The sequence below is a fragment of the Cervus elaphus genome, chromosome 1 (assembly GCF_910594005.1).
Source record: "Cervus elaphus chromosome 1, mCerEla1.1, whole genome shotgun sequence".
NCBI classification, from domain to species: domain Eukaryota; kingdom Metazoa; phylum Chordata; class Mammalia; order Artiodactyla; family Cervidae; genus Cervus; species Cervus elaphus.
Window position 1 is genome coordinate 59,985,037 of NC_057815.1, and position 26,812 is coordinate 60,011,848.

General features: G+C 39.4%; 1 protein-coding gene and 1 pseudogene across 2 annotated transcripts in view; both read left to right on the forward strand.

Moving 5' to 3' along the window:
* The window catches only part of LOC122694941, a 51,413-nt pseudogene extending 32,972 nt beyond the window's left edge, over window positions 1–18,441 (forward strand). The window contains exon 3 of the transcript XR_006341283.1: window positions 10,893–18,441. The product of XR_006341283.1 is annotated as an interferon-induced very large GTPase 1-like (transcript). The remainder of the gene's footprint in view (window positions 1–10,892) is intronic.
* LOC122694965 (interferon-induced very large GTPase 1-like) overlaps window positions 1–26,812 on the forward strand; it is a 1,416,129-nt gene that overhangs the window by 217,286 nt on the left and 1,172,031 nt on the right. The window lies entirely within an intron of this gene.

The following is a 26,812-nucleotide window of genomic DNA, read 5'->3' on the forward strand; positions in this document are numbered from 1 at the left end:
ACTTCTGCTTCACTGACTACACTAAAGCTTTTGTGTGGATTGCAACAAACTTCAGAAAATTCTTAAAGAGATGGGAATACCAGACCACCTTACCTGCCTCTTGAGAAATCTGTATGCAGGTCAAGAAGCAACACTTAGAACCAGACATGGAACAACAGACTGGTTCCAAATTGGGAAAGGAGTACATCAAGACTATATTGTCACCCTGCTTATTTAACTTGTATGCAGAGTACATCATGCAAAATGCCAGGCTGGATGAAGCACAAGCTGGAATCAAGACTGCCAGGAGGAATATCAATAATCTCAGACATGCAGGTAACACCACTCTTATGGCAGAAAGTGAAGAGGAACTCAAGAGCCCCTTGATGAAAGTGAAATAGGAGAGTGAAAAAGCTGATTAAAACTCAACATTCAACAAATGAAGATCATGGCATCCGGTCCCATCACTTCACAGCAAATAGATGGGGAAACAATGGAAACAGTGAGAGACTTTATTTTCTTCGGCTCCAAGATCACTGCAGATGCTGACTGCATCCATGAAATTAAAAGATACTTGCTTCTTGCAAGAGAAGTTATGACCAACCTAGACAGCATATTAAAAAGCAGAGACAGTACTTTGCCAAGAAAGGTCCATCTAGTCAGAGCTAAGGTTTTTCCAGTAGTCATGTATGGATATGAGAGCTGGAGTATAAAGAAAGCTGAGAGATAAAGAATTGATGCTTTTGAACTGTGGTGTTGGAGAAGATTCTTGAGAGTCCTTTGGACAGCAAGGAGATCCAACCAGTCCATCATAAAGGAAGTCAGTCCTGAATATTCCTTGGAAGGAATGATGCTGAACCTGAAGCTCCAATACTTTGGCCACCTGATGTGAAGAACTGACTTATTGGGAGAGACCCTGATGCTGGAAAGATTGAAAGCAGAAGGAAAAGGGGAAAACAGAGGACAAGATGGTTGGTTGGCATCACCAACTCAATGGACATGAGTTTGAGCAAGCTCTGGGAGATGGTGATGGACAGGGAAGCATGGCATGGTGCAATTCATGGGGTCACAAAGAGTTGGACATGACTGAGTGACTGAATGGAACTGAACTGAGACAGCAAGGCTCAAAGAAGGTGGATGAACCTTATGCATTCTCTAGAGAATCAAGAACTAAAATTAGTCTAGTGAGGATTAGAGGAGCTCCTGTTAAAACTGTTTCTCCCTCCTCCTAGACTACTCATGATTTTCTTTCCTCCTAGACTGATGCAGAACCTTCTCTGACCATGTCTTATTCATACCTATAACCCCATTTTCATCAGAACACCTGATACATAGTCTATGATATGTATGGTATCATATATGGGTTTGTATGACAAACCTGTTCATGGGTTTGAACAGGATGGAAAAATTTGAGAATATGATGTCTGATTGTAATGAGCTAAAGAGACACAGAAGTCAAAGAGAACTATTTGGAACCTGAGACACTGGAAAAATTAGAGTGGGATGAATGTGATGGGAAAACAAAAGGAGGAAGAGGTCTGGAAATCTGGTGATAAGTGCAAATTGGGACATCCTTTTTTGATGCACCTTCATGGGGAGTCCTGTCTGCTGAAGACCACATTTCTGTCTTAGGCAGATCTCTAGATCGGTCTTCAAATACATATCTTCCTGCCCTCACCCCAGGTACTCAACTACTTCTCTCCTTTCAACTGTCCACAAACACTACCCAAATATGTGTCTGTCTTCTGTCCAGATGAGCAGTTTGCTGGTGCTGAGACTAGAGGCTTCCCACAAGTCTTGGAGACACAATGCAAACATGTTGTGACCAGTTTTAAATGAGGACATTAGGTTGAGCTGTTAATCATTTTGTTTGAGTGCTCTTTGTATTTACTGATTTTTTCTTGGTTTGTTTTATCAGGTACAAAATACATGGTAATATTAAATCTTTCCTAAAGTAGTTGTAGATTCAATTTCACCAAGCCTGTAAACTTTGCTTTACTTTTACTGAATTTATTTTTTAGAGCAGTTTCAGGTTTACACAAAAATGAGCAGAAGTTACAGAGATTTCCCATATGCCTCTTGGTCCCACAAATGCGTGATCTCCTGCATTATCAATATCCCCCAACAAAGTGGCACATTTGTTATATTGATGAACCCACACTGAAATGTCAGTATCACCCAGAGCACATAGTTTATATATGTCTTGCATATTCTATGGGTTTTGAAAAATGTCTAATGAAGTGTAAGAAACTTTTAAATACACAGAATAGGTTCATTGCCCTAAAAATCCCCTGTGCTCCTCCTTCTCACCCTTTCCTTGTAACCACTCATCTTTGTGCTTTCACTATAATTTTGTTTTTTCCAGAATATATTACAGTTGGAATCACAGTATACTGCCTTTTGATCTGCCTTTATACATTTAGTAATATACATTTACATTTCCTCCATGTCTTCTCATTTCGTTTCATTTAATTCTTTTCATTTTGTTTAGATAGAACTGAATAATATTCCATTGTCTAAAAGGATCACTATTTATCCACTCACCTACTGAAGGATGTCTTGGTTGTCTCCAAGTTTTTGAAATTATAAATAAAGTTGCTATAGACATCTTTGTACTAGTTTTTGTGAGTATAATTTAGGTATAAATACCAAGGAGCATGATTGCTAGTCATATGGAAAAAGAACATTAAGCTTTGTAAGAATGAAACTGTCTTTCAAAGTAGCTATTCCATTTGCATTCCCAGAAGCAATGAATAAGAGTTTTTTTCACATCACACCCTTGTCAGCAATCTGTGTTGCTAGTGATATGAATTTTAGCCATTCTAATAGGTGTACCAATGTCAAAGAATGCTCAAACTACCGCATAATTGCACTCATTTCACATGCAAATAAAGTAATGCTCAAAATTCTCCAAGCCAGGCTTCAGCAATATCTGAGCCATGAACTTCCAGATGTTCGAGTTGGTTTTAGAAAAGGCAGAGGAACCAGAGATCAAATTGCCAACATCTGCTGGATCATCGAAAAAGCAAGAGAGTTCCAGAAAAACATCTACTCTGCTTTATTGACTATGCCAAAGCCTTTGGCTGTGTGGATCACAAATATTCTGAAAGAGATGGGAATGCCAGACCACCTGACCTGCCTCTTGAGAAATCTGTATGCAGGTCAGGAAGCAATAGTTAGAACTGGACATAGAACAACAGACTGGTTCCGAATAGGAAAAGGAGTACGTCAAGGCTATATATTGTCACCTGGCTCATTTAACTTATATGCAGAGTACATCATGAGAAATGCTGGGCTGGATGAAGCACAAGCTGGAATCAAGATTGCCAGAGAAATATCAATAACCTCAGAAAAGCAGATGACACCAACCTTATGGCAGAAAGTGAAGAACTGAAGAGCCTCTTAATGAAAGTAAAAGAGAACAGTGAAAAAGTTGACTTAAAGCTCAACATTCAGAAAACTAAGATCATGACATCTGGTCTCATCACTTCATGGCAAATAGATGGGGAAACAGTGGCAGACTTTATTTTTGGGGGGGCTCCAAAATCACTGCAGATGGTGACTGCAGCCATGAAAGTAAAAGATGCTTACTCCTTGGAAGAAAAGTTATGACCAACCTGGACAGCATATTAAAAAGCAGAGACATTACTTTGCCAACAAAGGTCCATCTAGTCAAAACTGTGGTTTTTCCAGTAGTCATGCATGGATATGAGAGTTGGACTATAAAGAAAGCTGAGCACTGAAGAACTGATGCTTTCGATCTGCGGTGTTGGAGAAGAATCTTGAGAGTCCCTTGGACTGCAAGGAGATCCAACCAGTCCATCCTAAAGAAGATCAGTCCTGGGTGTTCATTGGAAGGACTGATGTTGAAGCTGAAACTCCAAAACTTTGGCCACCTGATGCGAAAAGCTGACTCATTTGAAAAGACCCAAATGCTGGGAAAGATTGAGGCAGGCCGAGAAAGGGACGACAGAGGATGAGATGGTTGGATGGCATCACCGACTCAATGGACATGAGTTCGGGTAAACTCCGGGAGTTAGTGATGGACAGGGAGGCCTGGTGTGCTGCAGTCCATGGGATCACAAAGAGTTGGACACGACTGAACAACTGAACTGAACTGAATAGTTATATAGGCATATCTCATTTTATTGTGCTTTGTGGATACTGTGTTTTTTACAAACTGAAGTTTTGTGGCAACCCTACATTAAGCAAGTCTATTGGCACCAATTTTTTTTTTTTCTCTCCACAACCCCTGGCAACCACTGATCTTTTTTACAGTCTCCATAGTTTTGACTTCCACTATTTCATATAGTTGGAATAATAAAGTATGTAGCATTATCAGACTGGTCTCTTTCACACAGCAATGTGAATTAAGATTCTTCTGTGTTTCATAGCTTTATAGCTCAATTCTTTTTTTTTTTTTTTTTTTTTGCTATACAGTAACAATAACCTTGACAGCATATTGAAAAGCAGACATCACTTGGTCAACACAGGTCCATATAGTCAAAGCTATAGGTTTTCTAGCACTTATGTACAAATGTGAGAGTTGGACCATAAAGAAAGCTGAATGCTGAAATATTGATGCTTTCAAATTGTGGGGCTGAAGAAGACACTGTCTCTATAAATTAAGTTGGGAAGAACTGATGTCTTAACAATATTAAACATAAATATCTCTCCATTTATATAGATATTCCTTGATTTCTTTCATCAGAGTTTTGTAGTTTTCCTTATATAGATCTTGCACATATTTTACTAGGTTTATATTTAAGTATTTATTTTGTGAGGGTGCTAGTTTAAATGGTACTGTGTTTTTAATCTCAAATTCCAATTGCTTATTGCTAGCATATTAAAAACAATAGTTTTAGTATTATAACTGTTATATTCTACAATTCTGTTGCATTCACTTATCAGTTCTAGGAGATTTTTTTGTTGATTCTGTGGCATTTTTTACATAGTGTCATCTACAAACAAAGACATATTTTATTTATTTCTTCCCAATCAGTATATTACATTTCCTTATCTTATTAACTAACTCTTCCAATAGAATGTGTGATAGGAGTGATGAGAGGGGATATCCTTAACCTATTTTTCTTTAAGAGGAAAGCTTCTAGGTTCTTACCATTAAGTGTAATGTTAATAGTAGGGCTTTTGTTAATGTCTTTTATCAAGTTCAGTAAGTTCCCCTCTATTCTTAGCTTGCTGGAAGTTTGAATAATGACTGAGTATTTGATTTTGTCAAATGGGTTCTCTCCATGTGGTTTTTCTTCTTGGTTCACTGTAGTATATTACATGAATTGATTCTGAACGTTGAATCCACTTTTGCTTACCTGAGGTAAATCCCACACTCCTTTTTACATTATTAATTTGTTATTTTTTTTTTTCACCAGATATATAGGTTTTCAGTTTTCTTCCTTGTAATGTCCTTAACTGGTTTTGGTACTATGGTAATGCTGACCTCATGAACTAAATTAGGAAGTATTCCTTCTGCTTCTGTCCTCTGAAAGAGATTGTAGATATTTGGGACAGTTTCTTCCTTAAATGTTTGGTAGAATTCACCAGTGAATCCCACTGGGACTGGTGCTTTCTGTTCTGGATGGTTGTTAAATATTGATTCAATTTTTTTTAACAGACACAGGCCTATTCAGATAATTTATTTCCTCTCATGTAAGCTTAATAGTTTATTGTCTTCCAAGGAATTGATATATTTTATCTAAGCTATCAAATGTGAGAGCAAACAGTTTTTCATAATACTCTTTTTTTCATCCTCAATGTCTATAGAATTCATAACCCCTATTTTATTTCTGATATTAGTAATTTGTATCTTCCCTCTTTTCACAGTCTGAATTATTAGTTTTGTTGCTATTTCCAAAGAGTCATGTTATACTTTTACTGATTTTTTTCTATTGATTTCCTATTTTCAATTTTAATGGTTTTTTAGTTCTTATTTCTTTTCTCTTGCTTACTTGGATTTAATTTTCTCTTCATTTCCTCAGATGGAAACTTAGATTATTGTTTTCATATAATTATTCTTTTGTTATGTATGCATTCAATGTAAATTTCCCTCTAAGCAAGGCTTTTACTGTAGCCCACAAATTTTGACAAGTTGTATAATCAAACATTTCTTATTTTATTTTCCTGTGTTAGTTTGACAGCTATATATTCTTGACTCTTATATTTGAGATTATACTAGACATTGCAACATATATTCTACAAAATCAGTAGAATCTTTCATCTTCCTCTCAAATACCTCAAGGAACTGAGGGTCCTTTAAACCCATTTGGCAAAAACGCCAGTCTAAATGCAATTGCCATCATGTATTTTAAACCCCACTGTTTTATGCATTTATTTAGATTTTTCCATATTTTTATTCCTTTGTTGCTCACCATCTTTTCCTGCATCTCTGACTATTCTTTGGTGATATTTTCCTTCTCCTGAAACAACATGCCTTAGTAGTTCCTTCAATGCGCATTTCCAGGTAACAAATTCTGTTACTGTGCTGTTTTCAATTATGTTTTTCTTCCATCATAATTCTTTAAGGATATTTTAAACTCTGTATAGAACTCTATCAGTTATTTTCTTTCAGTTGGTATAACACTCCATCCTACTGCCTTCTGGCTTCCACCAGTGCTGTTGAGGTCATCATTCCCTCTAATTATCATTTGAAGATAAAATCCGCTTTTCTCAGACAGTCATCAGAATGGGAGAAAGTAATAGCAAGCAAAAGAACTGACAAAGAATTAGTCTCCAAAATATACAAGCAGCTCATGTAGCTCAATATCAGCAAAATGAACAATCCAATCAAAAACTGGGCAAAAGATGTAAAAAGACATTTCTCCAAAGAAGACATACACATGGCTAATAAACACATGAAAAGATGTTCAACATCACTCATTATTAGATAAATGCAAATCAAAACCACCATGAAGTATCATCTCACATTGGTCAGAATGGCCAGCATCAAAGTCTATAAACAATAAATGCTGGAGAGGGTGTGGAGAAAAGGGAATGCTCTTACACTGTTGGTAGGGATGCAAACTGGTACAGCCTCTATGGAGAACAGTGTGGAGATTCCTTAAAAAACTGGGCATAGAACTGCCATACCACCCAGTAATCCCACTGCTGGGCATACACTCCAAGGAAACCAGAATTAAAAGAGACACATGTACCCTAGTGTTCAGTGCAGCACTATTTACAATAGCTGGGACATGGAAGCAACCTAGACATCTGTTGACAGATGAATGGATAAGGAAGTTGTGGTACATATACACAATGAAATATTACTCAGCTATTTAAAAGAGTGCATTTGAGTCAGTTCTAATGAGGTGGATGAGCCTGGAGCCTATTATACAGAATGAAGTAAATCAGGAAGAGAAAGACAAATACTGTATAATAACACATATATATGGAATTTAGAAAGACAGTACCGACAATCCTACATGCAGGCCAGCAAGTGAGACACAGATGTAAAAAACAGACTTTTGAACTCAGTAGGGGAAGTTGAGGGTGGGATGATTCGAGAGAATACCATTGAGACATGTACATTACCATATGTAAAACAGATGACCAGTGCAAGTTTGATGCATGAAGCAGAGCATCCAGAGTAGGTGCTCTGGGACAACCCACGACAGGGTGGGGAGGAAGGTGGGAAGGGGGTTCAGAATTGTGGGGGACACCTATATACCTGTGGCTGACTCATGTTGATGTGTGGCAAACCATCACAATATTGTAAAGTAATTATTCTCTAATTAAAATACATTAGTTTGTAAAAAAATCTGCTTTTCTCTAAATGCTTTGCCTTTCCTATAGTATTTTCTGCAGTTTCACTATGCTATGTCTGATTGTGAATTTCTTTTGTCTTCCGAGGTGTATGCCACGGTATCCTAAATGTTGTCTTTAATTTGTAATGGAGGTGTTTCATTTGCTTCAAATTTATTTACCTCTTCCATCAGATATTATTTCACTATCTATTAAATTCCTTGAGACTTCAAAGAATTTGTCTTAAAAATTTATCTAGATATTTTAGATAACTCAGTTGGAAAAGTTGTTCTCTTTTTCAATGAATTTATGTTTTGGCTGCGCTGGGTCCTTACTGCTGTGCGCAGGCTTTCTCTAGTTGCAGTGTGCACATGCACACTGCGTGTATCTCATCCATATCCAGTCTTCACTTCCTTTGCATAAATACCCAGGGCTTCTCATTGTGGTGGCTTCTATTACTGTGGAGCACAGCCCCTAGGGCACACGGGTTTTAGTGGTGGCAGCACATGGGCACAGTAGCTGTGGTTTGTGGGCTCTAAGCACAGGTGCAGATGTTGTGGTGCACAGGCTTAGCTGCTCCGTGGCATGTGGGATCTTCTTGGACCAGGGATCAAACCAGTGTTCCCTGCATTGCAAGGCGAATTCCTAATCACTGTCCACAAGAGAAGCCCAGAAAAGCTGTTTTTTGAATTACTGAGTCTGCCATTAAATTTAGATTCAAACTTTAGTGACACTGGGGAAGATGGAAAGCACAAAATCAAAATGACTGTAAGATGAGATGACAATTATATGATTCAATAAAGACAAAATGAAGGCAAAATCTGAGAGAGAGCTAGTAGGGGATTAAAAGGAATTGAGATTTAGGAGAGATTGAAAAGGATAATTTGAAAAGACATGAAACTACATTCACATTAGGAGGAAAAAGGATGCGTAGGATTATATATATAATAGTGACATTCAGTAGGACAGGAAATACAAGAAGAGAAGAAACCTGAATTATGTGTGAAGTTGAAACGTGTGAAATCTCATCTAACATGTCTCAAAGACAGTGGGGTTAAAAACATAACATTGAGAAAACACTGAATGTAAGAGTATTTTGTTCTACATACACACATTAAGGTGGCATCAGTAGATAAAGAGAATTTGATTATACATATACAGTTTATAATATAAAATAGATATATATATAATATAATAATATTAACTAGTGTCAGAGGAAGAGTGAGAAGAGGGTGACAAGTATAAATCAGCTAAGAAGTGCATTTTATTTATTGAGATAAATTAACATATAACCTTGCATAAGTCTAAGGTATACAATGTGCTGATATGATACATTTTTATATTGCCATATGACCAAGATAGAGTTAGCTAACACCTCTGTCACATCACAGTATCATTTCTTTCTTGTGGTGAGAACAATTAAGATAAAGTCCCTTGGCAACTTTGAAGTTTATAATACAGTATATTGTTTATAATCATTATGTGTGCTATGTGCTATGCTTAGCTGCTCGTGTCCAACTCTTTGCAACCCCATGGACTGTAGCCCACCAAGCTCCTGTGTCCATGAGGATTCTTCAGGCAAAAATACTGGAGTTGGTTGCCATGCCCTCTTCCAGAAGATCTTCCCAACCTAGGGATCAAACCCAGGTCCATTGTGGGCAGATTCTTTACCATCTGAGCCACCAGGGAAACCTAGATGTATAGGACTTATTTATCTACTGATGGCATATTTGTACCTTTAAACAGTATCTCCCTAATTCCTACACCTTCCAACCACTGGTAACCACCATCCTTCTCTGGTCTTACAAGTTGGCTTTTTTAGATTCCACATCTAAGTGATATTATACAGAATTTCTCTTTCTTGGTCTGACTTATCTCACTTAGCATAAGGCACTCAAGGTTCATCCATGTTGTCACACACAAAGGACAGGATTGCCCTCTTTCTTGTGACTATATAATATTCCACTGTGTGTCTGTGTCTGTGTGCACACATGTGTCTGCTGTATCACATATCCTCTATCCATTAAGCCATGGACTGACACTTAGGCTGTTTCCATATCTTGGCTATTGTGAATAACAATGCAGTAAACATGGGGGTGCATATATCTCTTCAATATCTGTCTTCACTTCCTTTACATATATACCCAGGAGTGGAATTGCTGGGTAATATTGTGATCCTATTTTTCATTTTTGAGGAAACTCTACAAACCTTTCCATAGTGGCTAAACCAACTTAAATTCTCAGCAACAGTACACAATGGTACCCTTTTTGCACATCCTCTCTAGCATTTATTATTTGTAGACTATATAATGATGGCCATTATGATTGGTCATATGATACCTCATTATGGCTTTGATTTGCATTTCCCTAACAATTAACAATGTTGAGTGACTTCTCATGTGCCTGTTGGTCATCTGTATGTCTTCCTTGGAGAAACGTCAATTTATTCTTTGCTTATTTTTTCCTAATATTCTTTTAATGTACCTATCCAATTTTCCCAGCACCACTTATTGGAATTATCTTTTTTCCATTGTTTTCTCACCTCTTTTGTCATAGATTATTGACCATAAGTGTGTAGGTTTATTTCTGGGCTCTCTACTCTGTTCCATTGATCTATGTGTTTGCTTTTATGCCAATGTCATGCTCTTTTGATTAATGTAGCTTTGTAGTATAGTCTGAATAAGGAACATGATACATTCAGCTATTTTTTTTTTTCTCCAGCCAGCCTTGGCAATTGAGTCTTTTGGGGTTTCAAAAAATTTTTAGAATCATTTTGTCCTACTTTTGTGAAAGTGTCCTGGGTATTTTGATAGTGATTGCATTAAATCTATAGATTGCTTTGAATAGTATGGACATTTTTAACAACATTAATCCTTCTAATCAAGGAACACAGGATATCTTTCCATTCCTTTTTATCATTTTCAAATTCCTTAATTGGTGTTTATAGTTTTCAGAATATAAGTCTTTCACCTTCTCTGTTAAGTTTATTCCCTGGTATTTTATTCTTTTTAGTGTGATCATAAATGGGATTGTTCCCTGACTTTTTTTTCTATAGTTCATTATTAGTGTATACAAAAGCAACAGATTTATGCAAATTAATCACAGAATTCTGCATATTAACATGCCACAGGCTAACTGAGTGTCTTTTCTTCCCACAGCCATGGATACAGCAGAGTCTATGGCTAATGAACCCGTTTAGAGGCGAAAATAGGCAAGATCTCCAAGAGATGCTCAAAAAGTAAGACTGGCAGTTGAGTACTAGTTGTCAAAGCTGCAGGAACACCTGGGTGTGACTTCTGCCCATGCCTTACAACACCTAGAAGAAAAAGACCTTCAGAAGCTGAAATGCCAGGTGCAACATTCCTGGGAGAAAAGGGCCCTGGAGAAACTGCTTAACCTGTCACACTCAAATACTCTTTCAGAGTTATAGGAGTCTTGGGTGGAATCATTAAAGAAAAGGCAGAAGGAGGCAGAACAGTCACTGCAGGAACAAAGAGAAATGCTGTCAGAGGGGAGGCAACAACAGGAAGAGGCAGTGAGGAAAAAGAAAGCAGCACTGAGGCAAACAATGGAGATCCCCAAAGAGTTCTGGCCATCTCCTGAAATGCCCCTTGGAGAAGTCATGGAAGATATGCAGAGACAACTCAACCACATGGAAGGGGCATTTTCTCACAGGAAAAATCTTTCAGATAGAGAACTGGTGAGACATGCATCTGGAGGACTAGCCCTACAGGGAATTTACAAAACCAGTGACCAAAGATGTCTTATAGAGAAGAAAGAGGAGCTACTCTGTGTCCCCAAGGAGTTTGTACTCCGTGGCCCTGAGCAGGGTACACGGATGGAAACAAAGGAATTTACATCATCTCAAGAAGAATCCATGTTCACTCAGATTCTAGAGAAGCTGGGCTTCAGTATAACTGCCTTAGCAAAAGGTGGAAGTTGGGGAATTAGCCTGGAAGCTGGTATGGATCAGAGCATGCATTCAGAATCCAAGAAAATAAAACAGTCACATTCCAAACACTCTTATTTCTGCTCAACCAAGTTCAGCTATATCCCTCTGGCCTCCTGCATCTTTCCCACTGATCAGCTCCAACTTTCCAATGCTGCTCTCCAGGAATTAAAATGCATTGAAGACCTTTTCGTTCAGTCAGAAGACCCAGACAAACTATTCTTGCTGAGGCATAGGACTGAAGCCTTCTTCCAGAGGTTTGGGTCTCATGCTAACCAGGGCCCGCTGCACCTGGGAGGAATCTACTGGTGGAAAGCTATTTCAGAGGGTTTCCAAAAAGAGCAGCTGGCAGAAGTGAAACAGCAAGCAGCAGAGGCTCTGGCTATTTACATAAGCGACAGTTACAGCGGCTTTGGAGTGAACATTGCTACAGGTGTGGATATGTCAGACTCTCATTCAAAAAAAGCCTCTCGGAGAACAACCTTCCAAAATCTCCAAACCAAAGTCCAATTATCTGTGGCCCAGACAGGTGGCCCACCAGAAGCAAATAGCCTTTCTGACTGGACAAAAGGTCTAGTTGCCAATAATCAAACCTGGTGTGTCATTGACCGTGGACTTCAGCTGGTACCTGTTTGGGACATTGTCCTCTCTAGCCACAGAAATGATTTTAAGGATCCTCTTAAAGTAGCTAACTGCCTGAAAGACATCTACACTGCTCTGACTGTACTCACTGCCCAGAACCAGGAGGGAGAAGAATTCTCAAGAATTCTTGAGAAGGAGGCTAGGATTTTCCTAGAGTATGTGAAATCGTGGAAAGTTTTTGATCCTGAAGAACAACTTAAAAGGCTGATATATTTCATGCAAAGATTGAGTCAAAAAACTGAAAGTTATACCATTTGGACTAATATATGCCTCAAAGACTGGGGTCTGCAGAATTTTCTGGTAAACACTGTCAACTTTTGCAAAAAAAAATCCATTTCTGAAACCAAATTTATTAAATCTCAGTTGAGCAGTCTTTTAGATCCTCACATCTATAAAGTAACAAACTTTCCTCAGGGTCATTCCATTATGCAGTGGATATTTCAGTCAGAACCAAAGGAAGACAATGTCCATATCACCCAATTTTCTGAGTTAATTGAAATATATAAAAAAGCACAGAATGAACTTAGGGAAGCAACGGCCAAAACTGAATCCACAGAGGAAATGGAGGAAGCTCAAAGAAAGCTGACTTATGAAGTCAGCTTGTCTCTTGGTTGCTTCTTGAAATACCTCCGAGAAACAGGGAAGCCAGACACATACATCTTGCTACTTTTGATAGCATCTGGTGCAGGATATCATGTGGATGACAATATATTTCAGTATCTCCTGGGGCATGATGAGTTAGACTTCCTATTGGACAAAATGCAAACTGTGCAAAATAAATACCAAGAGCTCAAAAATATTTGCAACTACAGGGCTCAGGCATTCCTGGTGCTCACAGGTCTGACAGCAACAGTGGGCATTAAAGCTCTTTCTCCAGAGGAGAAAAAAAAACGCTTGGCATTGATCAAACATCAGATGGGACAATCTTTGACTAAAGAAGTTGTCCATGTCCTCAACAAACCTGGAGATCATGTTTGGGAAAACCTAGAAAAAGACTTGAGACTGCTCATTGATGGGAATTATGAGGCCACTGTCTCTTCATTGCAAGTGGAAGAGGTGAGAAAACAATTGCAAAGTGTTTTCCATGAAAAGAAAGAGCCCCATGAACCACACGATAATGAAAATAAAAAGGAAGAAGTCATAGAAAATGAAGCCTTCCGAGACTTACTTGAGCGTCTAGGCCTAGAATGTTTCTACCCAAGAAAAATGAGCAGAGCTAACTTCCAACTGATCCATAAGACTTCTGTGTACAACACCCAGCCCTGCTCTGAAAGAGAACTTCCCTTCTATTTCCTACAGAAGCTATTGATGCTGGATTATGGGCTGAGATACCTGATCATCAAACATGAAGAATACACAGAGAACCAAGTCTATTCAAGCACCTCAAACCAAAAAAAGGGGGCTTTTGATCCATATGAAGATCTACCTGAAGAAAGTGTTAGTCCTACTAAACCTTCAGCAGCCACTAATGTCAGACCCTATGTTCACCCTATGGATATTCAGATGGCAATTCTTCACTGTGCAGATCATTTTGCCAGACAATATATTTTGGACAAACTTTCCATTTGTCAGTTTGCACTCCCCCTTCTCATACCTAATCCTTGCAATGCTCAAATTGAATTCTCTCTCTGGTCTCTCAGTCAAATTCGAAGGAGCTGGCAGCAAGTAGGGAAATCAATAAATGAGAAGAAGGAGAATTACAAGAATCACCGGATGTGTCATGTTTCTGTCCCCATTGTGTCCTTCATTAGAGTTGGAAATGGCTTCTCTGTCTCCAAATCTCAGATCATGAACTGCCTTCTCAGTGAACGCAAACATGATGTCTTTTTTCACCGACATTGCAAAGGCAGCAACAGAGACTGTATCTTGATGGGAGGAGTGGTGGAAGTCACCTGGTTCTGTCCTCGGGGGGAAGAGCAGGACATATTTGACAACTGCTTGACCTTTACCAATCTTCATGGAGATGCAAAGGAACATGAGAAGCAACTCGCCTTTTTGCACGAAGTCTCTTCCATAATTGTGGTCCTCATGTCAACTTCTGATGACAATAAAGGAAACCGAAAAATAGTCAGTGACATGTGTCAGTCAACAAAACCTTTAATCTTTTTGCTTGATGATAAAGGAGAAGGCACAGTCGATAAATCTGGCTCAAGAGTGAGAATTGGGATCAGGAACAGAAATGAGGCAGAATTAATAGGGGAGCTCACAACTACAATCGGACGTTTGCTGAAGCTCTCTAACACTGCACTCAGCTTGGAGAACTGTGCCCAAGTTGCTCGCAAGCAAGGAATGCTTATTGATGAAGACCAGAGAGATTGTAAGGAAGCCAAAGAAAAGGCAGAGGCTTCAATGACCATATTGAGAGAAATGGAAATACATCAGGTCAAGGAAAACTTACTACCTCTTCAGGGAAAACTGTGGCAACGTTGGTGTGAAAAGGACAAAGAACTGTATCATCTGAGAGAAAAGGGGAATCGCAGCATTGAACAACACAAAAGTGAGACTGAGACAGAGAAACAAATGATAAGACAGGAACAGTTGAGAAAAGCCTTTCCTCTCAATACTTTAATGCGTTCTGTCCTTGAAATTCTCCAAAATCATTCAGAAACTCACACCAAACTCTACTTCCTCCACTGGCTGAATGTAGCTTTGGACAACCTGACTGCAGGACACTTGCAAAACCTAAATGAGAAGAAAAAGGCATTGGTTCAAAAAGAAAAGCAAGAGGCCACAAAGAGTAGCTCTCTGAAACTCAGGCAAAATGACATAGAAGCTATTTCCAGAGAGATTAATGACTGTACCTTGGGAGTTGAGCACATTCTCAGAGAAGCTGGCCAGATCTATGAAGCTCTGGAAGAAGCTTCACCCATGAAAGATACACTATTTCTCTCCTTTCCCCACATTGCTGCAGATCTGATGATATCTGGTGTTCCCATTGAGCTGATGGATGGGGATGTTTCATATGTGCCCCTGAAGTGGGTGGCAGCTGTTTTTGACAAGCTCTCTGAGAAACTTGGAGACAAGCGGCTCTTTGTTCTCTCTGTCCTTGGCCTGCAGAGTTCAGGGAAGTCCACCCTGCTGAATGCCCTTTTTGGGCTGCAGTTCACTGTCAGTGCTGGGAGGTGTACTCGGGGGGCCTACATGCAGCTTCTGAAAGTGGAGGAGACATTCACAGCTGAACTTGGCTTTGACTTTGTGCTTGTTGTGGACACAGAAGGACTTCGAGCCCCAGAACTCAGCAACAAGTTCCAAAATCATGACAATGAGTTGGCAACCTTTGTCATCGGACTTGGAAACTTGACTCTGATCAATATTATGGGGGAAAATCCATCAGAAATGCAAGATATTCTGCAAATAGTTGTCCAAGCTTTTCTGAGGATGAAACAAGTAAAAATCTCTCCCAGTTGCCTCTTTGTCCATCAGAATGTAGGGGAAGTTGCAGCTAAAGACGAAACTATGGAAGGAAGAAGGCGGCTTGAGCAGAGATTGGACGAAATGGCAGCATTAGCAGCTGAAGAAGAGCAGTGCTCCGACGTAACCTGTTTTAGTGATGTCATTACATTTGATGTCAATACCCACGTCTACTACTTTGCTCACCTCTGGGATGGCAATCCCCCAATGGCCCCTCCCAATCCTTGCTACAGCCACAATGTTCAGGAACTAAAAAGCAGAATTCTTGGGACTGCCCAACAGGAATCTAGGGGAAGAATCGTGAAGATATCAGATGTAAAACTCCGAGTTCAAGATTTGTGGAGAGCCCTATTGAGTGAGAACTTTATTTTCAGTTTCAGGAATACTCAAGAGGCCATGGCCATGAGCAAACTGGAAAACAAGTATAATTACTGGACATGGGAGCTGAGGAGTCACGTGTGGAGCTTACAGGACCAGTTGATCATCCAGATTCAGAATGGAAAAATCCAGACACTGGTAACACACACACTGGAGGATCCAGTTACAGAGAAATATGAAGCCATCAAACAAGAACTTGAAAAATATTTTAATGATGATCTAGATAGTCAAGTATTGATACAATGGAAAGGAAATTTTGAAAATAAGCTAAATTACCTTAAAGAGTCACTAATTACAGAAAGTGTAATAAAAGCTGAAGAACTCATTAGCCTTAAAAAAAATCAAGAAAAACTGGATAAGAAAAAGTCAGATTATGAAAAGGAATTATTGGAAAAAAGCCGGAATTTGGCTTTAATGCTAAATGGCACCAAATTGAGTGAGGAAGAGCTCCATGAGAAATTCAACCCACTTTGGGAAAAATGGGTCTATGATGTGTCCTCAAGTCACCCTCCAGCCAAAGAGCCTGAAATTGAAGTGGATTCTGAAAACATCCTTTTTGATTATTTCAAAAATGAAAAAGACATGGCAATCATACTGAAAAACTATTCTGGAGAAGAGTTTGAAATCAACTATGACAAACATGTTAAGATGAACAAGAAATCTTGGGGACACTTTACAATGACAATAGAGTACCAAGATATACACTCCATAAATATGACTACTGACCACATTATTTCAAAAGTTAATGAAACTGTTAACAAAATATCTCAGCAAAAGCATGATTACAATACAACTTATTTCCATGAAATCCTGAGAATAATAGATGAGGAGGTGAAATCTGTACACACTCAGAAAAGATACACATTGACAAAAAAATATGAAATAGATTTATCATTGTGTTTATTCCAAAGAGCATCAGTGAAGTTTAAGGAGATGCACAAGGCATTCAAGAGGGCAAATGATCCTGTAAACTATCTGCAAAGCAAGAAAGATGATTTCTTCATGAGCTTTAAGATCTCTTGTCAAGGAGCAACTTCAATTAAAACATTTGTTGATTTTCTCTGGAAGAAACTCACACCTGCTGTCTCCAGCACCATAAGGAAAAACATGGCCCTCAAAATTGCTGGGGACATTCGAACCACCTGCCGGGCATTCAATGAAAACAGAGCTAACCTGGAGAAACACATTCTCATCTCTCTGGCAGAAGAGGAAAATTTTGATAACTACTGGCAGTACCTTCATCAGCCAGAATCATTTTTTAAGAATTACATTGAAAACCATGTTAAAAGATATTTTTCTGACACAGGAAGTAAAAAAATAAAGACTTTTCTACAAATGAGTTTCGATGACATGAAGAATGCCATCCTCTCAGCTATACATGCATCTACAGCAATAGCTAAAGATAAAAGCAGCACAGTGTCCGGGTGGTTAGATTTGTTCTGTGATCACCTGGGGAGTACCTTGATCTTTCCACGAAAAGACTTAATAAGCATTGAACACCAGGAGATAAAAGATATCGAGTTTATCAAAGAGGCCATGAGTAAAGCTTTGGATCCTGAAATGAAGAAGGTAGAACAGGACTATTTGTCTAGACTTGTAGGAGAAATGATTCCTGAAATCCAGAAAATGCTCTCTGAACATCTCTGTGGCTGCTGGAAACAGTGTCCCTTCTGTAAAGCAGTTTGTACGAACACAATCCCTACCCATGAAGGAGACCACAGTGTTTCCTTCCACCGTCCACAGGCCCTCGGTGGATGGGTGTGGTATCAAACAGACCATTTTGCCCTTAATTACTGTACTAGTTTAGTAGCAAGTGATTGTAATTTTATTTTGAAAGATGGCAGGAGAATCCCATATAAGACCTATCGAGGAGCAGGAGGGGAGTATGCCACATGGAGCATCACCCCAGACACATCTACCCAGCCATACTGGAAATGGTTTGTCTGTCACTTCAGATCAAAGCTAGAAGAAAAATATCAGAACAAATTTATCAGTAAAGGTGAAATTCCTGGTGCCTGGAAGAAAATCACAAAGCAAGAGGTGCTTGATGACTTGAAAAAAAAGTAATACTCAATGACCAGATAAGAGTTTCAGTATCTAAACAAAGAAGGCACATCACCAGAACAAGCCTAAAATACCACCCACTCAGAATGAAAACCTTCCTTGTATCAGGTTTTTTCAAACGAAACATCTAGAACTAAATCAATCATAGCAAGAGTTGAAGATTTCTTGAGTGAGAACCTTATTTTTCTTTGCCTCAATTCCTTCTTCTTTAAAAACAGATAACTGATATACATGAGTACATGATAAAATCAAATGAAGTCCATTAAAAAGCCCAACAGAATATTTTATATTATTATTCTGAATGTTTTTATTTTTAAATATGTAATTTTTAAATATGTAATATTATATAAAGCTTCAAGAAAGTCATTTTCATAGAGGGAAATTAAAATCATTGCAGACTGCTACAAAATCTATAGAATAACTATATGAATATTTTTATCAATATACAGTTATTCACTGGAAGTTACAAATTCTTTTCATTTCTATGTGTATTTTTTTCACTCTCTTAAATTGTGAGTTATTAATGCTTGAATGCAAAAACATTCATAGGAAATTCAAGATTTCCAATTCTCAAATGTAATGCCATTTACAGCTATTCTATTATAGGAATAAAAAATAAAAAATCAGAAACTTGGCCAGGATAGAGCCTGCATCAATTCGGGAAACAATATTAAACAAATATGAAAAATAGAAATTAAACAACTTTTTGTAATTTAACCATTTTTCTCTTCTTCCTGGGCACTTTGGCACTTGCCTGTGCATGTTTTTTAGAAAAGGTAAAGAAAAAACTCACAGGAGTTTAGGTATTCACGGCCTAGAGCTCTGTACAAGTCTGAGAAGGACCCGTTTATGGAACAAGATTCATGACCAGGGAAAAAGGGCCATTTTAATCACGGCTGTGGACCAGGTCGGGGCTTCCTTCATAGCTCAGTCGTAAAGAGTCTGCCTGCAATGTAGGAGACCTGGGTTCGATTCCAAGGTCGGGAAGATTCCCTGGAGAAGGAAATAGCAACCCACTCCAGTATTCTTGCCTGGAGAATCCCGTGGGCAGAGGAGCCTGGCTAGCTACAGTCCATGGGGTCACAAGAGTCAGACACATCTTAGTGACTAAACCATAGTGATAATTCAATAAGAAATGTTTCTGTATATTAAAATGTAAGAAAATGCTTATCTCCAAATCAAGCACCTTTGTGACTTTTCACACTATTTGAGCCGTAGAGTCATGATCAGAAATAAAAAAGAACATGCTGGAGCCAACCAAGGACCTGAGAGGGGAGGAAATCTCCACTCTGCAAATCTATACCTTCTGAAACAATGACTTATGCTAGGTTCTCAAAGCTGATGATCTGAAGGAATCCTGATGCAAAGAAAAAAGTTACTTATATCTCACATAGGGCCATTCACTGGCTTCCATTTAAGGGTACACTCTCTACCCCTCCACAGCCTGTATGAAAACATACAGTACAAAGAAGAACAATCAAAGGACTTGGAGCTGGGAGACAGGAGTGCTCACTCTGCTATCTTTGTGCCCCAAGCATACTCTTCAGTTTCAAGTTAAATGATCACGTCTCTAGAAGAAATCATGACACAGAAAACCTATATAGAAAGCAGATGTTCTTGAATAGATGGATTTTCCTTTTGTTCTTTAAAAATAGTCTCACTGAGAGTTGGAGGAGCCTCCGAATAGGATAAAGTTGAAATAGTGATAAAAACAGAACCCATGCACAATATACCATGGGTCTCTGATATCACAGCATCCTTGATAACTGTGCAATGTTAACATTTGTTCAATGCTTTTCATATTTGTTCAATAAGCCCATTCAACTTTTAACTAAGAAGCATTATAATTAACTTTGATTTTCGGGCAAAATTCTTGTGTATAAACAAATAATTTTTTATCAATTCCTCAGGCACTTAGGCAGAGTGATTACTAAATGTAATTCAGAGATGGTATTGAGTTCCCTACAAAATGGCTAGACATAAGTTGGGAATGAAGGTAGATGGAAACATATGAAAGTGGTTTTCTGTGATAGTAGTGGAGAGTAAAGTGCCATCAACGTGGGGTCAGGATCAAAGTGTCAATGGGTTGAGGTCAGTGAGGGAGATCTTAGGAACACTGGAGTAGGGTGATAGAGTTCATAGGGATGAGAATCATATAGTCATCAAAGGTGGGAGAGGCAGGGCCCAGTGTAGGTCACAGGGATTAGAGATGGTCAGCACTGTAAGGTCACCAGAGGTAAGGTTCACATGATCAGTAGAAAGAGTCTCTCAGAGTCTCTGAAAATGTGGATCACAGAAACAAGGGAATTGGGGGTCATCACATCAACAGACATAGGGAATTTCCAGAGTGATTTAAGCAAGAGAGGACAAGTCCTGCAGGAATAGGGCTAGGAGAGTGATGGATTCTAGGACAAGATAAAGAACACAAATATGATGTGAGTTGCTTCTCAGGTGGCACCAATGGTGAAGAACTCACTTGCCAATGCAGGAGATAAAGGAGATGGTGAAATTCAATCCCTAGGCTGGGAAGATCCCCTGGAGAAGGAAATGGCAACCCATTCCAGTATTCTTTCCTGGAAAATTCCATAGACAGAGGAGCCTCATGGGCCACAGTCAATGAGGCCACAAAGAGTTGGACATGACTGAGCACCAGCACGTGCTTTAAAAAAGATGGAAATTTGCACTAAGAATATTTTCACTTAGGTCTCTATGTGAATGAAGTGTATTACAGACTATTATGGACTAATTATTTCTGTCATCTCTAAATCCATAGGGATTTAAGACAGACTTATATGTCTTTTCATTTGGAGGAGATATCAAGATTGAAGGCAAAAGGAGAAGGCAGGAGAGGATGAGACGGTTAGATAGCATCACTGAGTTTGAGCACGCTCCAGTAAACAGCAATAATGGTAGTTAACATGGAGGCTGGGGCTATCTGCTCATGATCACTAGAGTCCTCTACTCCTGAATAAGATGGTCAATTTCTCCAAGGTCCATGGGATACAGATTGGATCCTCTGCCCAACAGAGTTTCCTCACCCCTTCCACATCTCTCCCAGACACAGCCCTGCCACACCATGCCCACGCTCCACCCCAACCCCCTCATGCCCCTCCCACCTTCCGGCTCTCCCTACCCCTCCCACGTCCCACCCCGCCCATGGCCCATCCCCCCTCATCCCTCCCATGCCCCACCGCTCCCACCGCCCACTTCAGCAGAGACAACTGGAAATATACTGCCAAAAGCAGGAATGAGGGGAAAGTCAAAGAACTTACCCTGGGATGTCAGCAAAAAGGGTCAGCAAACAGTACACTATCAGGTCATTAAGTGTATGGGGGCATTCTGAAGACTCCACAAAAGTACAACCGCAAGAAGCCCCTATTGTGTGTTCAACAACTAAAAGAACAATCACAGATAGCACCACAGCTACCCTTTAGCTCTCATCCCTCAAACCAAATAATGAGAGTAGGAGGAGGAAAGGAAGTAAAGAAATGAGAAAAAGAAAACAGGCCATGACATACTTACTCCCTCTTGTTCTATGAAATTGTAAATCAGGCCTGAACTTGATGGAGGTGGTGAAAGGTGGTCAAGGAGCCAGCTTAGGATTTAATGAGAGATGGAAGTTTTGATAGTAGATAGGACTAAACTTTTTAATGCCTAAGACTGTAGATATTCTAATACCAAAACTGACTAAAAAAGTCACTTTCCCAAAAATATTACCAGGAATGGGGGTGGGGAGAACAAAAATAACATGGTGGCAAGCAACAGTAGAGATAAATAAAGGAATACTCCAATTATACACCACTGAGTCCTGCTCACTCAATGACCAGGTTACACACAGATGAAGAAAAATGAGGAAGAGGGGCAAGAGAAGAAATGAACCGACAACACAGATGAGTCTTTTCTGGAAAAGGAAGGGACTGCTTCCAGGGGATGTTTTCAATTACTTCTCACTATTAACTAGTGCAATATTGTGATATAATAATAAAGATATATCCAGCCTTTGTCTAGGTTTCTGGAGCAGAGCTCCTAGAATTCTTGGAACTTCATGAGTTACAGGGATGAGAGGAGCCTCTTTTGTTACTCCTAAAAAGTCCCTGTGGAGAATACCTGAGTTTATGTTAATGAGGTGACTCTGTATGAGCCCCCTAGATAGTTTCAGGATGGAGGTTGCTTGCCAAAGAAATGATGTGATTAGAGGGTTGGAAGTTTCAGCGCCAAATCCCCTCACACCTCCAGGAGGGGAACTAGAAACTGAGTTAATCCCCAGTTGCCAATGATTTAATCATGCTTATGTCATGGGACCTCCGCAAAACTGTAAATGAAAGAGTTTGGAGAGCTTCTAGGGTGGTGAACAGTACCATATGCAGAAAGGTGGTGTACCCCAACCTCCATAATCCCAGAAGCCCTTGTATTCAGGACACCTCCGTGCCTCATATTATTTGCCTCTTAATAAGGTTCTTCATTTATATATTTTCTAACATCCTTTATAAGGATACATAACTGTATATCCTATATATATTAGGCTGTAAATAAGAAAAGTCCCTGATTTCCATGTGTTGTCATAGCAAATTATCAAACTAGAAGAGAGGGTCATGGGAATCCAAAATTTTAAGACAAGTCAGATAAATTGTGGGTAACTAGGGACCCAATATTTGCAATTGCTATCTAAAGTGGGAAGGCAGTCTTGTGGGGCTGAGCCCTTAACAAGGGAGGTCTGAACTAACTCCAGGTAGTTAGTGTCAGAATTGAATCAATTGTAGGACACCCAGTTGGTATCTGCACATAGTTAGAGAACTGTTTGGTAGGGAAAACCCACATTTTTAGTGTCAGAAGTGTTCTATGGTTGGGAATACATCTTAGTAATTATAACTAGACTTACATTGAAGAAAAAGTAGGGAAAACCACTAAGCAATTCAGGTATGATCTAAAACAAATCCCTTACACTGGAAGTGACAAATAGATTCAAGGGATTAGATCTGATAAATAGAGTGCCTCAAGAACTATGGATGGAGGTTTTTAACATTGTACAGGAGGCAGTGATCAAGATCAGCGCCAAGAAAAAAAAATGCAAAAAAGCAAAACAGTTGTCTGAGCCACATCACAGAATATTGGAAATCCACCTCCCAGAATATTGGAAATAAAAGCAAAAATAAACAAATGGGACCTAATGAAACTTAAAAGCTTTTGCACAACAAAGGAAACTATAAGCAAGGTGAAAAGACAACCTTCAGAATGGGAGAAAATAATAACAAATGAAGCAACAGACAAAGGATTAATCTCAAAAATATACAAGCAACTCCTGCAGCTCAATTTCAGAAAAATAAATGACCCAGTCAAAAGATGGGCCAAAGATCTAAACAGACATTTCTCCAAAGAAGACATACAGATGGCTAACAAACACATGAAAAGATGCTCAACATCACTCATTATCAGAGAAATGCAAATCAAAACCACAATGAGGTACCATTACATGTCAGTCAGAATGGCTGCTATCCAAGAGTCTACAAGCAATAAATGCTGGAGAGGGTGTGGAGAAAAGGGAACCCTCTTACACTGTTGGTGGGAATGCAAACTAGTACAGCCACTATGGAGAACAGTGTGGAGATTGCTTAAAAAACTGGAAATAGAACTGCCATATGACCCAGCAATCCCACTTATGGGCATACACACTGAGGAAACCAGATCTGAAAGAGACACGTGCACCCCAATGTTCATCACAGCACTGTTTATAATAGCCAGGACATGGAAGCAACCTAGATGCCCATCAGCAGATGAATGGATAAGGAAGCTGTGGTACATATACACAATGGAATTACTCAGCCATTAAAAAGAATACATTTGAATCAGTTCTAATGAGATGGATGAAACTGGAGCCCATATACAGAGTGAAGTAAGCCAGAAAGATAACCACCAATACAGTATACTAACGCATATATATGGAATTTAGAAAGATGGTAACAATAACCCTATATGCAAGACAGAAAAAGAGACACAGATGTATAGAACAGACTTTTGGATTCTATGGGAGAAGGCGAGGGTGGGATGATCAGAGAAAACAGCATGAAAACATGCATATTACCAAGTGTGAAACAGATGCCAGTCCAGGTTGGATGCATGAGACAAATGCTCAGGGCTGGTGCACTGGGATGACCCAGAGGGATGGGATGGGGAGGGAGGTGGGCGGGGCGTTCAGGATGAGGAACACATTTAGATCCATGGCTGATTCATGCCAATGTAGGGCAAAAACCACTATAATACTCTAAAGTAATTAGCCTTGAACTAATAAAAATAAATGAAAAAAAAAAAAGAAAGAAATCACTACCTAGACTCTGTAACTGAAAAAAACAAAACAAAAAAAATTTAACCAACAACAACAACAACAAAAAAAAAAACAGTTGTCTGAGAAGGCCTTTCAAATAGCTGAGAAAAGAAGAGCAGGTAAAGGCAAAGGAGAAAAGGAAAGGTACATCCCTCTGAATGCAGAGTTCCAAAGAATAGCAAGGAGAAAGCCTTCCTAAGTGATCAGTGCAAAGAAATAGAGGAAAACAATAGAATGGGAAAGACTAGAGATCGCTTTAAGAAAATTAGAAACACCATGGGAACATTTCATGCCAAGATGGGCACAATAAAGGACAGAAATGGTATAGACCTAACAGAAGAAGAAGATATTAAGAAGAGGTGCCAAGAATACACAGAAGTACTAGACATAAAAGATCTTAATGACCCAGATAACCACGATGGTGTGATCACACACCTAGAACCAGACATCCTGGAGTGCTAAGTCAAGTAGACCTTAGAACAAAGCTAGTGGAGGTGATGGAATTTCAGCTGAGCTATTTCAAACTCTAAATGATGATGCTGTTAAAGTGCTGCACTAAATGTGCCAGCAAATGTGAAAAACTCAGCAGTGGCCACAGGACTGGAAAACGTCAGTTTTCATTCCAATCCCAAAGAAAGGCAATGCTAAAGAATGCTCAAACTACTGCACAGTAGGACTCATTTCCCTCTCTAGCAGAGAAATGCTAAAAATTCTCCAAGCTGGGCTTTAACAGTACGTGAACCAACAAATTCCAGATGTTCAAGATGGATTTAGAAAAGACAGAAGAACCAGAGATCAAATTGCCAACATTCGCTGGATCATAGAAAAAGCAACAGAGTTCTAGAAAAAGTCTACTTCTGCTTCATTGACTATGCTAAAGCCTTTAACTCTGTGCATCACAACAAACTGTGGAAAATTCTTAAAGAGGTTGGAAAACCAAATCACCTTACCTGCCTCTGAGAAACCTGTATGCAGATCAGGAAGCAACAGTTAGAATGGGGCATGGAACAATGGACTGGTTCAAAATAGGGAAAGGAGTACGTCAAGGCTTTATACTGTCACCCTGCTTATTTAACTTCTATGCAGGGTATATCATGAGAAATGCCGGGCTGGATGAAGCACAAGCTGGAATCAAGATTGCTGGGAGAAATATCAATAACCTCAGAAAAGCAGATGACACCACCCTCATGGCAGAAAGTGAAGAGGAACTAAAGAGCCTCTTGATGAAAGTGAAAGAGGAGAGTGAAAAAATTGGCTTAAAACTCAACATTCAAAAAAAGGAAGATCATGTCATTTGGCCCCAGCACTTCATGGCAAATAGATCGGGAAACAATGGACATGGTGATAGACTTTATTTTCCTGGGCTCCGAAATCACTGTGGATGGTGACTGCAGCCATGAAATTAAAAGATGCTGGCTCCTTGGAAGAAAAGTTATGACAAACCGAAACAGCATAAAAAAAAAAAAAAAAGCAGAGACATTACTTTGCCAACAAAGGTCCTATAGTCAAAACAATGGTTTTTCCAGTAGTCATGTATGGAGGTGAGAAAGTGAAGAAGTGAAAGTGAAGTCCCTCAGTCGTGTCCGACTCTTTGTGATCCCATGGACTGTAACCCACCAGGTTTCTCTGTCCACGGGATTTTCCAGGCAAGAGTACTGGAGTGGGTTGCCATTTCCTTCTCCAGGGGGTCTTCCTGACCCAGGGATTGAGCCCAGGTCTCCTGCATTGCAGGCAGATGCTTTACCCTCTGAGCCCCTAGGGAAGTCCAGTATTATGAGTGTAAGAGCTGAACCATAAAGAAGGCTGAGCGCCGAAGAATTGATGCTTTTGAACTGTGGTGTTGGAGAAGACTCTTGAGAGTCCCTTGAACTGCAAGGAGATCAAACCAGTCAATCCTAAAGGAAATCAATCCTCATTAGTCATTGGAAGGACTGATGCTGAAGCTCCAATTCTTTGACCACCTGTTGCGAAGAATGGACTCATTGGAAAAGACCATGATGCTGGGAAAGATTGATGGCAGGAGGAGAAGGGGACGACAGAGGACAAGATGGCTGGATGGCATCATCAACTCAATGGACATGAGTTTGAGCAAGCTCTGGGAGATGGTGAAGGACAGGGAAGTCTGCTGTGTGGCAGTCCATGGGACTGCAAATAGTTGGACACAGAACTGAGTGGTTGAACTACAACAACAAGATCCATTTAGGATGTCAAGAGCATTATTACCTCCATCTTATTTCTTTGCATATTTATTTATAAAATATTCTAATCTCCCTTTTGACAGCGAATGCCTTTCCCAGACTAAGGGAAAGTCCTAA